At 47.1% G+C, this 16,962-nt stretch overlaps 1 protein-coding gene across 17 annotated transcripts in view; it reads right to left on the reverse strand.

The window, feature by feature from the left end:
- Positions 1-16,962, reverse strand: part of ZNF438 (zinc finger protein 438) — a 388,718-nt gene that overhangs the window by 239,194 nt on the left and 132,562 nt on the right. For all 17 annotated transcript variants that reach the window (XM_082619994.1, XM_082619999.1, XM_082620003.1 and 14 more), the window contains 2 exons: positions 12,171-12,299; positions 11,557-11,643 (listed from right to left, as the gene is read on the reverse strand). The gene's annotated coding sequence lies outside the window, so the exon portion shown is untranslated. The remainder of the gene's footprint in view (positions 1-11,556; positions 11,644-12,170; positions 12,300-16,962) is intronic.

Raw genomic sequence — 16,962 nt, forward strand, 5'->3', positions numbered from 1 at the left:
GCACTATTTTTCCTTTTGTTTGCACAAGTCATCTGGGTACGGGTTTACTGAGGCTTTCTCCGCAGGCAAACCAAAGCCATGGGGGGGCACCTGTCTGGAGTCAGACACCCAGGTGCCCAGGGGCCAAGGAAAAAGGAGTCTCTGTAATCAAGAAAGGAGTTTGGTTTCAACGTGGACTGGATTTTTCTGGATTCGTTTAAAATACTGTCATCACTCTGCCTGCGTAGAACTCATGTCAGATAGATTTTGCTAAGTAAATTCTGCCTTTATACCTTCTCAATTATCTGATTTGTTATGAATATGAATTTTCCTTTAAAAAAGAAGCTAAACAGTACAAAACACAACTTCCTAATTGGCCTATCAGAGAGTAGTTCTTCGTAGTCAGGTGGAATTAACGTACCTTGGTTGGATTTGCCCAGAATGCTTTGCTCCTGCAGTCAGTGACCATATGAGCACGTGGGCTTGGGACTTTTCTTCTGGTGGGTTCACCTGAAGGACGGAGCTGTTTCTTGAGTCCAGTTAACCGTAACTGAAAAGGTTTCCTAGTGAATGTTGCTCTCAGGACACAGCCGGGCTCCTGGGCCAGGTGCTCTGAGGGTCCTTGCTTTCTACACCAACTTGCTAAACAGTCAAGGTGTGCCTACCACTGACACCGTAGCTCTTTTGTTCAGCGGGCTTGTAAGTGGCACTTCATTTAAGCCCCAATGACTGGTAGAGAGGGCATTTCCTGATACTTAATGACCAACTGGAGGAACTGTGGGCCTGAGGCAATGCATATAATATGCTATTAAACTCTGAAATTTAAGAATGTAAAGGAAAAATAATTACCTTCTTATGCATGTTACCATGGATACTAAGAATTGTTTATAGTTTTAGTCTTTTCCTAGAGGTTAAAGTCTAGTTGGGCAACCAATAGGGACGAAGAACTTCAGGCTCAATTTCCACTCACTTTATAATGTCTGACATTACCTAGTTAGTGTACGTTTCTTCAAGAAGGCGCACATCACCCCCGAAATAGGATACGTAACGAGTGGTATGGATTGCCATAATAAGTATTCATATTTTATTGAACAGTTTGGCAATCAGTATATAAAATCAGCTAACCTTGTAGAGAATCACGTTCCGTTTCCCCAGAGTGGCAGTAACTTTCATACCATTCTTCTTCCCCCCAAGAATGAACCATTTTTCAGTCTTCAGACTGCACGCACATATTTTATGCATTAGTTCCAGAAACACTTTTTCAGTCGGATCTATTATTATAGGGCATAACTCAGAGATTAACATTTAAGCATGAAGGAGAAAATACGCAGAGAAGCACCTGATGCTCTATCATTTACATGGCAGCTATTTGTTCTATACTTTTTTGAATCTTGGAACACTTTCTCTTTTCTAAGTCTTAGGGAAAGATAGGACGGAATTAAATCAGTTTCACAACACTGCAGAAGTGCTGGCCCAAATTAATACCACGAACTCCTCATCTATTCTAGGGATAAAGGAACTCAGGAAAATTTAGAGACTGAGTTTTATCTACAACTCCAAACTTTCTCCCACAAATATTTTCTCCACAGTTCTTAGCACGATTTTCCGGCTTTTATTTTTCTTTTTTCTATCATAATCAAATATTTATCAAATATTTAATCCGGGAATATCATTCATTCATTCATTAATCCATTCATTCATTTATTTATCTTATTTATTTATCATGAGCCAGATCACAAAAGCCTGCAAATGAAAAAGCCAAGTTCCCCTTTGGAGAAGTCTGTCTGCTAAGGAGTCAGGCATGTAACGTAAATTACAGTTGACCCTAAAGCAACACAGGTTTGAATTGTGCAGGTTCACTTATCTGCGGATTTTTTTCAATGAATATTAGAGTACTGGAGATTCAGGACAGTTTCTCGGAGGAGGTGACATTTACTTTAGATGTGAACTGTAAAGCCCTATACATAATTATAAAGCTATTATTAGTTTCCTTAACTATTCTCCTATAGGAATACAAAGATGGATAAATTCTTAAAGAGACTATAACTCAGTTGGGAGTCAAATATAAAAATTTGATAATGGTTATAAAGCCCATTTTAATACACTTCCTCTCCAGATTTTCCCCCAAATATTCATATCTATAAACAGTGCTAAATTTACATACAGAACTATGTCTTGATGGGAAGGAGGGTAGGAGTCTCTGGAAAAGGAGGTGGACACCTCCCACGGTGTTCATTTCCGCATTGAAATGCAATGCACAAGATCTACCTTTCCTGTATTTATAAAAATACATGAGGAGAATCCTGACACCTTTCTTTGAACGATTTTTATCTGTACACATCCAGCTCACACTCAGTGCGGGTGTGATTTATCTGGGTCCCGAGAATCAGACTGTACAAGCCAGAAGCATAAGCTCTGCGTAGGAGGGAAATAAAGGAATCAGAAGAGAGTTCATTAGGGAAGCCTGTCCCCTTGGGTTTGAGCAAACCCTTTGGGGATGTAACGAACATAAATTCACAGTGAAAGACTAGCATGGACGCAAGTGGCCAGACAGTATCCAGCCAGTCCTTGGGGGTTACAGAAAGCAGATCAGCTTCCCTGGCACAGAAGGGCTGGCTGGCTGGGAAGTAAGGAGAAGTTAGATGAAAAAGATAAGTGCAGGGGGACTTCCCTGGTGGCGCAGTGGTTAAGAATCCGCCTGCCAATGCAGAGGACACGTGTTCGAGCCCGGGAAGATCGCACATGCCACGGAGCAACTAAGCTCGTGCGCCACAACTACTGAAACCTGAGCACCTAGAGCCCATGCTCCGCAACAAGAGAAGCCACCGCAATGAGAAGCCCATGCACCGCAGCAAAGAGTGGCCCCCACTTACCCCAACAAGAGAAAGCCCGTGCGCAGCAACCAAGACCCAACGCAGCCAAAAATAAATTAAAGAAAGAAAGAGATTTATTTAAAAAAATAAAAAAGATAAGTGCAGGAAGGGGAACAGATGTCAAATGGCCCCTGTCGCTAGCTTGAGGTGTGTGGGTGGACTGATCAATTCCTCCTGTCCTCGGGACTCTGGGTCACTTTCCCTGATCTCCACCCCTAGCCTCATAGCACTTAAAAGTGCTGTACTGAAGTGATCTGTTTAAACATCAGTCTCTCCACTTTCCCCGCGTTCCCAACTCTGATCTCTTGCCATCCATGCAGTCACTCTGCCCCGTAGTGCGTTCAGAGCCCAGCCCGGAGCCTGCCAGGGTTGCTGCTTGAACCTGAAGCAGACTTCATTTACTCAGCCAAGAGTAGCCGAGGGTCACCTGTGCCAGCACTGTTCTAGCAGCCAAGGAAACAGCGGTGAAAAAGATAAGCCATGTCCCTGATCATCTGGAACAGACAGGCCGCAGGGAACCATTCTAGACACGTATGCACAGCAAACCTGGAGAAAGTAAGGAAGATTGTTTTGGATCTGAGTCAAGTCAGAGACTTCAGCTGGGGGCTGCTGCCTTATTCCACCTGTGACTATGTGAGGAGATGAATCTGGCTTGAGGAGAGGGCATAGGTGGTCCATCCAATGGCCAATCAGAGCTGGAAATGACAGAGGTGCCAATACTGGAAAAGTCTACTATCATTTTCAACAGTGGCCTTTTCAATGGAAAAGTCCAAGGGAAAGGACAAACACAAGTACAACTGCAAGTATGTTGGCATCCAAATGTACCCTGATGAGGCCAACAGGACTGGATTCAATATTCCCATAGACACCGCCCTGGGAGACGGCCTAACCTCACCGAGGAAGTCCAGGGCCCAGCAGAAGCAAGCTCTGCCCCAGGATCTGACAGCTCCTGGGCTCATCACTCCCCTGAACTGCTCTGTTTTCCTGGCCTCTCCTGTCCGGTCCGCCCGCCGCTCCCAGCCTCTGCCTCCCCCGTGACGGCGGGAGTGCAGCACACACGGCGACCCTCAAAGCTGGGGAGCGTCGGGGGGGGTGGCCTTACAGTCCTCCTAACCAGAGACCTTTAGAGCTGATAGGACCGTGCAAACCATGAAGAGCAGAGCTGCGGATGGAGGAAGGTGGGGAGGGAAGATGGGAGGTGGGGCTCACCGGGACCACGTATAAGGTCAGCATCCCGCGATGAATTAGCCCTCATGCCCCTTCCAGTACAAGATCTGAGAAGCTTGATATCAAGTGGAAAAGCCACTTCGCTTGCCTCAGAAGGATCGTATGAAAAGGGGAGAAGTTCTCAGTTCTTTACTCAAGTCCATAGAAGAGGTGAGGACTTCCCTGGTGGCGCAGTGGTTAAGAATCCGCCTGCCAATGCAGGGGACACGGGTTTGAGCCCTGGTCCGGGAAGATCCCACATGCCATGGAGCAAGTGAGCCCGTGCGCCACAGCTACTGAGCCTGCGCTCTAGAGCCCGCGAGCCACAACTACTGAGCCCACGTGCCACAACTACTGAAGCCCACATGCCTAGAGCCCATGCTCCGCAACAAGAGAAGCCCCTGCTTGCCACAACTAGAGAAAGCCCGCGTGCAGGCTTTCTAATGGGTCTTTCTAACGAAGATCCAATGCAGCCAAAAATTAATTAATTAATTTAAGATTACAAAAAAAAGGAGAAGAGGTGAGCCCAGCTTCCACGGCATCCTTGTCAGAACCGGCCTGTGGACATGGCCATTCAGGCTCATCACAGGTATCAGCAGTGATCGTGTGTGCATTTTCTTTATACCGGTCCCCTCTGTGATGCTGAGGCTGTACAGAAGAATAGGCAGTGGAGTGTGGAATTAGTATAATCAGTGCTGAGTTGTACGAACTTGTTGGAGAAGGTTTCTAAACTACTTCCTCAGATCAATAACTTTCGGTCATGAAAGAACTCAGAGGAACCACCTTGTTCTTTTCCCAAAGGATCCCAAATGGGATGAGACGTTTCTTGTGGATGAGACGAGAGGTGAACTTGAAGGGTCGAGGAAGAAAAACGTGCCTTGCTGATTTGTCCAGGCACTCAGACCTAAGTGGGCTCATGTGTAAACAGACGGCAGGTTGGGACACCGATTTTACCTTTCTGATCAGCCCTGAGTCCCCCAGAACCTCCACAGAGTTCACAGAGCTGCTATTGGGTGAATACGGAGTCATAACTCAAGAAAATATTCAGAGAGGTTTATAAAAATTAATGTTTTTAAGTTTCTGCAGTTGCCCACTGAATGCGAACCTTGGCATATATCTGAATTATTACACATCTGCCTTATCGGTATGGTTCAGTTTCAAGAACTGATTGAACAAGCCATACATGCAAAGGAGGCACAGAACCTTGGGATTCCAGACATGAATATATGAATGAATCCACAAAGGTCCTAAAGTTTCTGACCATGTTATCAAAACTCTAGGGAATGTTTGCATCTACTTAGCTCTGTGAAAATGCATTCTCTTTTATGAAATGGCTAAAATCCAAACTGAGAATTGCAAGCAGAGTTGGAAATCTGGCATCTGACGTGAGGTGTGTCCAGACCGCAAGTATTTAGGAACTCTCAGAAAAAGTCCCCTTTGCTCCCTATATGTATATTTTAACCAAAATCAGTTGATAGCTAGCAAGATGCTCATAATGAGTTTGGTTTTAAAAAGATGGAGAACTTTCCATAACCCAAGTTCTGTCGTTCACTGACCTCACCAGCCTATAAATATAAATTGTCTCATCTGGTCACGACCCAAGTTTCACGGGCTGTTGTAGGCCGTGTTCCCAGGGAAGTAGCTGATTAAGGACTGCTTTCAGGTTCAATACTTGTGAAGGGAAAGGGGGAAGCAGGATTAGACAAAGGGAGAAGTGGAGATGTGATACAGTCATCAGCCAACCCATGTGGAGCTCTGGGCCTGGGGAAGCCTTTTAGAGTTGTCCCAAATTAGGGCAAGGGGGCCTTTCAAAGCAGGTTGTCACTAGAAGGAGGTGTGATCTTCAAATCACCAGGCAGATTCCTTTAGCTGCGGCAAACCCCAGAGGCTAACAGCTGAGGGCCATCACCTGACAGCGCTCCCAGCAGCTGGGGGACGAAAGGAAAGCATTTATCCATTAGGGCTTATGCTCTATCAGTCAAAGGTTTGCCCCCAAAACTTACTCCCCAGAACTTCTGGCTTAGTCAACGCCTGGGCCCCATGTGGCTCAGAGAAGCTCCACGGCAGACACTGGAAGCTTCAGCAGAGATGTGAGGTGTGGGCAAGAGGCGGGGCCCTGTCAGGTGGCCCTTAGAGGAAGCTGCTCAGAGCCTGCATCAGTGGCTGTAATAAAGGACAAGAGATGTCCAAAGGCGCTGAGGTGGTACCCACGAGGTACTCCAGGTCTAAAACTGGATTCTGCTTTAAGAGCTTCTTAGTAGAAAGACAAATACCATATTTTATATGTGGAATCTAAAATCTGACACAGATGAACCTATCTACGAAGCAGAAACAGACTCAAGGACATAGAGAATAGACATGTGGTTGCCAAGGGGGAGGGGGGTGGAAGAGGGATGGAGTGGGAGGTTGGGGTTAGCAGATGCAAACTATTATGTACAGGATGCATCAACAACAAGGTCCTACTGTAGAGCACAGGGAACTATATTCAATATCCTGTGATAAACCATAACAAAAAAGAATATGAAAAAGAATGTGTGTGTGTGTGTGTGTGTGTGTGTATAACTGAGTCACTTTGCTGTACAGCAGAAATTAACACAACATTGTAAATCAGCTAGACTTCAGTAACATTTTTTTAAAAAGAGCATCTTAGAGAAAATCTTTTGATCTTTAGCAATCCCTAAGAACTGACTCCCCCGCCCCCCTGCCAGTAAGAGTTATGTGATGTGAGATATTTGAGTCACACACCGTTCTGGGCATTGAGATTCTATTTATGTATAGAGCCAATATTTGAAAAGTTTTGAAAAGTATGTCCTTTGTTTCCTGTTTCAAAGTATGACGCTTCATGAATGCATCGGAGATTATATCTGAAAACAGATTTACGCCAGACATCTTGTCTAGCAAACTCCGCACAAGTTAATGTCCTTTGCAGAAAATAAACAGTTGAAGGAGTGAAACTGTTCATATTACGCAAGTGGGTAAGAAGCCATTTCTACACTCATTTTCAGAGTACCTCTGAATTTCCAGAAGCAGCTTTCTTTTAGGCTGGCTGGTTTAAGTGCAATTTTAAAACAATGTGAATTTTCCCACTGTCCTCTTACCTACAACCCCTGAAAATGTTTCTTCTCTGAGAATCCAGTCCTGATTTTTTTCATGGTCAAATTAAGCTGCAACAAACAAGGCAAGATCCTATTTACATTTCCTTGTAAGTAGGTCTCTGCTGTTTAAAATAGTGCAGTCTTCTGGATCACAATCCTGATGCCAAGGGACTTAGCACTTGGCTACTAATCGGTCCTGGAAGATGCACTGCGGGCAGAATTTTTGAACCTTGATATACAGCTGCTCCGCCCCTCTCTTTGAGAATAACGGGTAATGGAATCACAACTAAATTTACTTAGAGGGAGAGCTCAGCAAACACTGGTTAAAAATTGGAATTCTACTCTATAGCACAGGGAACTATATTAATATTTTGCAATAACCTATAAGAGAAAAGAATCTGAAAAAGAATATATATACATATATACATATATGTACATATATATATATAACTGAATCACTTTGCTGTACACCTGAAACTAACATAACCTTGTAAATCAACTATATTTCAATTAAAAAATTTAAAATCTCAAAATAATTAAAAAATTTTTTAAAAACCCCGAAGAATTAGAATCCTTCTGGCTGGAAGAGCCACGATGAAGGCGCAGGAGGCATCACTTGAGTTCCAAAGGCAATGGCGGAGAAAATCTCATCTCTCAGACCACAGTCCTCTGCAACCTGTTCTACTGACACTTGACTTAAGTAGTTACGTTAACCTACTGGAGGTTGGCTATTCAAAGTTTAATTCATCAGCTACTAGCATTTAAGTCAAATGTATGCTTATCATGAGAATTCTTAATATAGTTGACTCCTGAACTCCCCAGGGGGTTAGGGGCCCCGACCTTCCATGAAAATCCGAGTGTAATTTATAGTCGGCCCTCCGTAACTGAGGTTCCTCTGTATCTGCACCTCAGCATCCACGGGTCAAACGACCCGCTGATCGTGCAGTCCTGTACTTATTGGGAAAAAAAATCTGCATATAGGTGTACCCTCGCAGTTCAAACTCATGTCGTTCAAGGAACAACTGTACATACCAGAGTTTTAAAAATTATAACAGCACACAAATTCGATGTTATTATCTCTCATCGCAAAGTGCCTGAGGCACAGAGAGGCTAAGGAAGGCCTCCAAAGTCACACAGCTAAGCAGTGGTAGAGCTGGAGTTTAAGTCAGGCAGCACCAGCCACCGAGGCCTGCCTCTTTACTCCACATCCTCCATTCTCCCCTTATCGTCAAAAAACAAGGGAGGGATTTGTCCCAGGATGTGACAAAGAGGCCAAGATGAGGAAGCCAACCTTGATGGGGGCAAATTAATCCTGTCTGGCTCTCCCATGGCCGGTCCTTCCAGCCCCGGGGCCCAGGAGGAGAGGGGGGACCCAGGGCAGCGAAGTTACCATTTAGCTCCATCCACAGCCCCAGCTGCAAAGTGTTACGTAAATGCTCCTGGCTGGGACCCAGGGCAGCAGGCCAGTCAAGGCTCTAAACCCCTTGCAGCGCAGAGCCCCGTCTGTCCCGCCTCAAGCCCTGTCCTCAGGCTCACTTCATGACAGCCCCCCGACCTCACGACGGTTCTGCAGAAAACAGTTCTGAGATCACCGAGCTGCAGAAGACCATGAAAATAATACATTCTACACCACGGTTCCTCTGTTCCAGGTGGTTCCCCCCGGGGGGGACCGGCATGGAACGCTCACCGCCTGCCCTCACGCCCAAAACAGAAACTCTAGCAACGAGTTGCTTGTTAACTTAAGGAAAGCCTGATTATTCATCAGCCCAGCAAATTATTTAGGGAACACTGGGCTGGGTATGGAGACTCTGTCCATGAACAGAAAGGCCGGTTTCTGCCTCCAGAGCTTACAGTTGAATAGGGGTGATGAACGTTGCCCAACTGGACTGGTCAGGAGTATTTAAAAAAAAAAAAGTGCCAGGTACTACAGGCTTACTTAATAGGAAGACCTTCTCTTATGGAGGCACCAGGGAAGTCACATTTCATCCGAGGCCTAAAGAATGAACAGGAGATAAACCGATCTGGGGGGCGGAATCCATGCACAGGGACCCGCGTCAGCAACAGGCCTTCTCCTGGTACGCTTCCACCCCGGCTTCCCACCTCTGCTTAGACCCCTTCCCTCCCTAGAAGCTGGCTTTAGGGACCCCCCCCCCACCATTTCCTGTCAATAGCACTCATCACCCAGAGTCCTGGTTAGCTGTTTACTTTTGCACAGCATCCCTGGCAAATGGGCCACACCTTGAGGCCTGGGTGTCCTGTTTCTTTATTTCCCTCGTTCACAGGGACACTCCATAAAATGTCTGCGGAAGGAGGAAAACCAGGGAAGAAGGGAAGAGGACGCAAAGCGATGAAATAACACCTCCCTGCAGCCACAAGTTCATCCTCCACAATGCCCTGGTTTCAGTCATGGAAAACGACAGCAGTTGGACCCAGTGGTCACAAGCACCACACCCCAAGCCCTTCGCACGTTAGTCTAGCGTCCAAACATTTGTGTGAGGCGGGGAGACGATGATGAATAAGATGCAGCGTCTGTGTTCAGGGAGCTTATGATCTAGGAGTGGAAACTCAACAGAAACGCAATCCTCTCATCCTTCCATCGTTTCGCCAAAATATGAAGCAGAAAAGGCAGGACGAGTTTGGGTGCCAGCCGTCCAGGCAGGATTCCGGCCTTGCCCGCTGACAGCTGGCTTTACAGCTGCCCGCCGGGGCCCTGCACGAGGAATCCCTGATGGATGCCTCTCTCTGCTCGCTACGAATTTTCCCGCGCCTTCACCGGTTCTTCCCAGCGGGGGTGGGAGAGCCCCAAACCCTTCTGTCCGCGGGGCTGTCCGACCCCTCCTCCTCGCAGGGCGGGATCCGGGTCCGCCCCGTCTGCAGACCCGGGACGCCTCCGCACGCCGCGGGCTCGGGGACCCGCGCGCCCACTAGGCCGGGCGCCCCTCCCCCGCACGACGTCACCTGGGTCACGTGGGCGACCCCCTCCCCCGCCCCGCCGGACTCAGCCGCTGGGCCCCAGATCTGGGGGGCGGGCGGCGCGTCTGCTTGGCCCCTCGGGGGTCCCCGTCCCCGCCCCCCACCTCCGCGGAGCCCGAGTAGGCTGGCGGGGGGGCCTCTGGTGAAATCGGAACCGGGGCTCCGAATGAAGGGGAGCAGATGTCCCTGTGTTGCTGGGAGGCCCGGGTGGCCTGCTGTTCAGACGGCGGTCGTCGGGGCGCTGACCTTCCGGGGCCGCCGTCAGTCTCCGTGCAGATGGCCCGCCCGCCGCCCTGCCCGCTCCTCCGCGCGGGGACCGCGGCAGCCGGCGGGTCGGCGGCCGGAGGGAGCCGTCTGCGTCGTGGGGGGGGCTGGCGGGGGCGCCGGGCGGGAGGACAGGGCCGGCCCCGCGCACAAAGGAGCCCCGGCGGCGGCCCCTCGGAGGACAATGCAGCCCCGGGGCGCGGGGGGCTGCGCCGCGCTCCAGCTGCCTCTTCACAGCGAGGCCTGCAAACGTGCCCACTTGATTCTAAATCCTCTTAGGCGCTCGCCGTGTGAACCGGGAAGGGGGTGGCCCTCCGAGCCTTTGCAGCCCCAGGCCTGGAGCCCAGGCGCTTGGCGAGCGGTCTGCAGCGCGCATGCAAATAGAGCCAGCGTTTTGGAGACGTGGGCAGAGTCTGCAGGCTAACCAGCAAACGCCCCGACCTGGCCCTTCGGTGCCTTGCTGGGTCCTGAAAAATGTGAAGGGTGTTTCCCCTGGAAGGACTTCCTGCTAAGTGTTCAGAAAAGCCAGCTGAGCTGCGCTAGGTCATTAGTCACCCAGGTATTTACACTGTTTTTCCTATTTCCTTTCTCTCTTGGCCTCTGTGGTCAGTGGTATAAAATTCCTAGGAACTCCCACCTAAACACCAGCTTCCTGTTTATGCTCTCAGTGGCTTTAATGTTAAGCTGTTGAAAGCAGTTGACCAAGTCTCTATGAAACGACCAGCAAAGGTTTGCAGGTGAACAGAGAAAATAAAAGGAGGGGGAACCCTAAACCCAAATGGGTAGGTCAAAGGTTCGGGTTCATTTTTAATCACGTATGTCAGAATCACATGGGGAAAAGGTAAAAGTGAAGTGTAATTTGATGCCTAAGATCGTGGCTCAGTTTCATTTGGCCCCTGTGTCTACAGGAACCTGTAAAATATGATCCGCTAAACTATGAACGTTTTCGTTGCTAGCAGTTAAAGGCCTTTTTTTCTAATGTGGCATGACATTCTTTTGTTATAAAGGCTAAAGTTCGCGCGTCAGCACAATGTGTATGCCCCTGTGTGTGCCTTACACCTCCCGGGGCTGTTCTTCCTTAAGTTCCTGCAGCAAAATGTTGCATTTATGTACCTACCTGAATTGCAGCCTCCCTGACCTGGAAAGAACCTTAAAGGGCAGCTCACCCAGCCGTTTTCTGATGCAGAATTCCCTGTAGGACTCCCACGAAGTGAAGGATAGGATCCCTCTGGAATTCCCTACATCAGAAGAACCTAGGGGTAAGAAGGGAATAAAGACACAGACCTACTAGAGCATGGACTTGAGGATACAGGGAGGGGGAAGGGTAAGCTGTGACAAAGTGAGAGAGTGGCATGGACATATATACACTACCAGACGTAAAACAGATAGCTAGTGGGAAGCACCGCATGGCACAGGGAGATCAGCTCGGTGCTTTGTGACCACCTAGAGGGGTGGGATAGGGAGGGTGGGAGGGAGAGAGACGCAAGAGGGAAGAGATATGGGGACATATGTATGTGTATAACTGATTCACTTTGTTATAAAGCAGAAACTAACACACCACTGTAAAGCAATTATACTCCAATAAAGATGTTAAAAAAAAAGATAGCATGTTTCCTTGACAATCTGATTTTTTTTAAGGTTTTCGATCCATAAAACTAGAATCTGTCTCCACTTATGGAGCCAGGCAGAATTAATCTAATTTCTCTTCCACATGATATTACCCTTCAGGTATTTGGAGGCAACTCCCATGTCCCCTCAGCGTTTTCTCCCAGTTAAATACCTGCAGATCCTTCACCAGTTCCTGCCGTGGGTCTGAGTCTCCTGCACCATCCGAGTATCTGGAGATGCTCCAGTGCATCTGAGTTCCTTTGAAACTGAAGATGGTGTTTCAATCATGCGGAAACTCAGCCTAGGAGGCAGCACGGGAGGAATATGGCTTAAAACCAACAGGGAAAAGCAAACCATGGCCAAGTTACTCAGACAAAAATAAATTTTGATTTTCCATTTTAGTCTTTTTCTACTCTGTGGCAATCATGCCCGACTCAGTTTTGAAGCCCAGGAACGAAGGAAAGAGCTGTATTGCGAGCTAGCACTGAGCCTTTCACGTTCTTGCGTTTCATCCTCACAAAACCCCTCTGAGCGGGAACTATTGTTATTCCTCTTCTACAGGCTCCAAGGTCAAAGAATCCACCCAAGGTCACCCGGCTAATAGGTAGCAGAGTGAGGTCTCTAACCTGTGACTAGCGCTTTGCATTTCCTGAAGCTGCTGCCCTGGAGCCCATAGTGAAAACGGAGGTCCTGGATTGGATTTGTTTTTCAGCATGTTCTATGACATACAGCTTTAATTCAAGACCAGTTCGTATACATCCTATTTATACAGCTACAAAATCTTTTGAAATGCAAGTTAAGAACTTTAGGGGGGAAAGTTCTTTCTGGAAGCAAATGAAACAGAAATTCCAAGTGAAAGCCAAAAGTCATCCCAAACATGGTTTTATTCCAATGGCATTACTTAACGGTGAAGTGTTATATTACCCTTGAATTTCCTGCCTGGGCTCAGGATAGGCTGGGCCCCTGATGCTATTTCAATTGTCCATGTATCACAGCAACGCCATCGCCCCTAACTCAGGCCGGCCCTCCAACATGTCAGTTACTCAAGAAAACGGGTAGAGTGTTTCCCATGCACGCACTGTAATTTTTTTCGTGTTGCTCAGCCTGCCAGAACAAACGTAAAACCACAGAAAGAAGATTTAGATCAGCCTCTTCATTGCCTGGCTGATATTTTACAGTTTTAGGAGGGGTTGGACATCAAACACTTGAAACTGTCATCCACACATTCCTTCTCGGAATAAAGCAGCATTGGCGTGGACCCCTGCTAAATTATTTTCTACCCCCAAATGTTGGAAACTTTTGCCCTCCAGGAAAATACTCCACAGAAGACACACTGAATTAAGGGAGTTAGTTCTGAGAAAGTCTCTTGCGGTCTATAATAAACTGGCACATGTTGACATCTGGCCAGATGGATTCTCTGCCTTAGCAGGGGTGTTGCTTGGATGTTTAGTTTTTCTGATTTGTTGGCTATTATAAATAGTGCTTGAGAGAATTTTTTCTTACTGCCCTATTAAAGCATCTGCCCCCCAAAATCACTGTCACATAAATCTGTTTATTTTCTTCAAAGTATTTATGGCAACTTAATGCTCTATTCCTTACACGTTTGTTCATGGTCTACCTTCTCTTGATCACGACTTGGGCATAAATCAGGTAACCTGGGCTATCTTGTTTATTACCTAGCACACAGTAGGTCCTCAGGAAATGTTTTCTGAAGGAATACATCTTTCGTGGATGTATATGTTGCTCTTACACAATTTTCTTCTTAAGATTAATTCTTTGAGTCGTCAAATTCCTAGAGACAGAAAGTAGGACACAGTTGCCAGGGGCTGGGGGGCAGGGGGAATGGGGGGTTCGTGTTTAATGGGTGCAGAGTTTCAACTGAGGAAGAGAAAAAAGTTCTGCAGATGGATGGAGGTGATGGGCACACAACAATGTGAATACACTTAATGTCGCTGAACTGTACATTTTTAAATGGTTAAAATGGTAAGTTTTATAGTACCTGTCTTTTACCACAAGAAAAATAAATGAATTCTTTGAATTGAAATTCTTGGGCTAAGGGTAAGTGTGTATATTTTAACTTTGGGTATATGTTCCTAAACTTTCCTCCAGAAGTTATGTCAGTTTACATGCCAACGACCAGTTCATGAGAATAAGCATTTCCCAGCACGCTGGCAACATTCTTTCCTCAGTCTCTTTCTCCTTTGTATTTGGTAGGTAAACACACGCACACACAACAGGATAGTTATTTGTGTCACTTTACTTAGTATTAACTTATTATTATTATTATTATTAACTTATTATTAACACTATACTTATTATTAATTATTATTAACTTATTATTAACGTATTATTAACAGTTGAGTATAGTTTTATATGTTTGGCATTTCTTCTTTGGTAAAAAGCTTATGTGTTTCATTTCCCATATTTATTGGGCTATTTGTTTCCTTTTATTGATTTGTAGAAGATCTGTGATCAGTAAAGATATTAACTCTTAGTCTGTTATATAGTTTGCAAATATTTTTCCCAGTTTACTACTTCTCTTTAAATGTTATTTGTAATTTTCTGCTGTATGAAATTTAAAATTATGTGCTGTATCAATATAATGTTGGGATGAAAAAGTCCCTTTCTCATTCCAAGATTATAAAAATAGTCATCTATGCTTTTATCCAGTACATTTGTGGCTCTGTATTTTTATATTTGATGCATCTATATGTTGATGGTAAGCAGTAAGGTAAAGATCCAACTGAATTTGCTTTTAACAGACAAGTTATTCTATCATCGTTTATTATAAAGTCCATATTTTCTCTCAGCAATTTGAAATGACATCTTTTTGTTGTAATAAATAGCCATATTCTGAGGCCCATTTCATTGCTCTATCTATTCCAGCACCTAGTCGTGCTGTTCTGTGTACAGCGAGTTACCAATATATTTAGATGGTGCTTATTGCCATAAATCTTACACTAGTGACTAACCTTTAAGAACTGATCCATTATTGGAAAGATTTTAAATTATGTATAATCGTAAATTGGAAAGGTACAGCCAGACAGAGAATTTCTTCTACTGGGAGTCAGCAAGGAAGGTGCTTGCCAGGACCAGTGGTAGGAAGGAGAGGGCTTGGCTGGGATGCCGGACACAGCGTCAGGTCTGCCCTTATACCCAAATCACATTCCCCAGCAAGATTAACTCAGTTACCATGTGGTGGACAGAAAGCTGGTGGGCTTTGCCCTCTTGGTACTGAGTTCTCTCTCTGCTACTTATTAGCTTTGTGGTCTTGGATGAGTCACTAAAGCAATCTGCTTATCTCAAGGCAAAGAACAGCTCCCAGCATGATCGTTCTGTAGGTTAAACTGTACATTTAAATGCGCTCTGCAGATAGCATCTAAATATTTATCATCATTATCATCTTTACTATTACTACGACTGCTGTAGGGGAAGATGGTTTCCCTCCCGTGTCTTCCTGCTTCTGCTGGTTCACCTGCATCCTGGCCCGGCGCCTTCCTTGGGAGACATCCTTGTCCTCCAAGGAAGAGCTGCCAACAGAATGGCGAGGCTCAGAGGCCGCCATCCCTCGAGGGCGTGTTCCCAGGCAGTGGCTCCTCTGATGCACCTCATCCAGGACACTGCTGGCTGCATGTGCTCCTTCTCTCCCTACAGACTGTCTTAATTCGCTAATCCTATCATTTACATTTCCTTGCGGGGGAGGAGATCTTTGTGTGTGCGTGGCCTTGGTCTAGACCACAGGCTCCGATCCAGCTCAACCAGTGAGCGCTGTGCTGGGGGCCCTGGGGGGTAACCATGCCGTGTGTTTGGGTTGCCATTCTGCCGCTGTTCCTTGAGTGCCATCACAGGTGTTCCGCAGTGACACACAGTCACACCTCATGGGAGGGGGACTGACTGACAGAGACTTGGGACACTGCTAGTTCCCTAACGATAATATACCATCCCGGATGTCAAACCCTCACCTCTGTGACCTCTAAGCTCTGACAATTACCCGTCCCCAGCCTGGGTCAGTCACCCACAGGGAGAGTCTGTGGAGGACACAAGAGTGAGAGTTCAGTGGACACCAGTTACTGTTACTGCTCTGACCACAGGCTCTGCAGGCGGGGAAGTGGGGTCCTGTGACACAGGGAGCTGCTGTGCCCGGGGCTCCACCCCAACGTGCTCAGCCTACGCTGATTCCTTGCCCTCCATGTGGCCTTGCCCTCCACCTCCAGCCCCTCTGGGCCCCCGGCCTGGCACCTGGCTCTCTCTTGACCTGCTACCCTCTGGATCCAGCCCACCCTTCGCCCCAGCCCCTGCCTTTCCTTCTCCAGTTTGCCAGGGTTCCTTACGTTCTGTCTCCGTTTCTCTGGGTGGTGTTTCACCAGGCGTCTCGCCAGGGCGGCTAAAAGAAAACCTGATGAGTGTTCAAGGCATCCCACGCCCAAGCAGGACGTGAGAGCTGCCAGCCATCGGGGGTTCTGTGAAGGACAGGCACACAGCGAACCGTGGGCACGGCCAACCCTGGAGCCTGCTCTTGTTAGAGGGAGGCTGGGTAGTACCACTGGCATCTCCGTGCATTCCTGCAATGCCTGTGCCACTTACTGGGAGTCAGAGGTGGGCAAGACAGATGTGATTCGCAGCCTCCTGGGAACTCAGTCCAACGGGGGAGACAGACAAACACCACGAGACACGTGAATAAACAACCCAGTGCGGCGAGCGCTGTCCAGGCACGGCCGGGTGCTGAGGTCAAGGCGAGGGGGCCTGGCCTGTAGGCCCACTCAGACCTGATGCCAGGGAAGCCCTCTCCGAATGCCTTAATCCCACTTTCAGCAAGAACTCTTTTCTCATCCCATACAGATTTGCAAAGACTTCCATCAGTTCCTCTTACATTTTGCGACTTTTCTAGTGACAAAAACAAAACCAAAAAAATGATCACCAGGCGGTAAGTAGCGAAACCTGTAAAAGAGAGCATCCCTGGCCCC

This window comes from Mesoplodon mirus (genome assembly GCF_964341445.2).
Source record: "Mesoplodon mirus genome assembly, chromosome: 4".
Lineage (NCBI taxonomy): Eukaryota > Metazoa > Chordata > Mammalia > Artiodactyla > Ziphiidae > Mesoplodon > Mesoplodon mirus.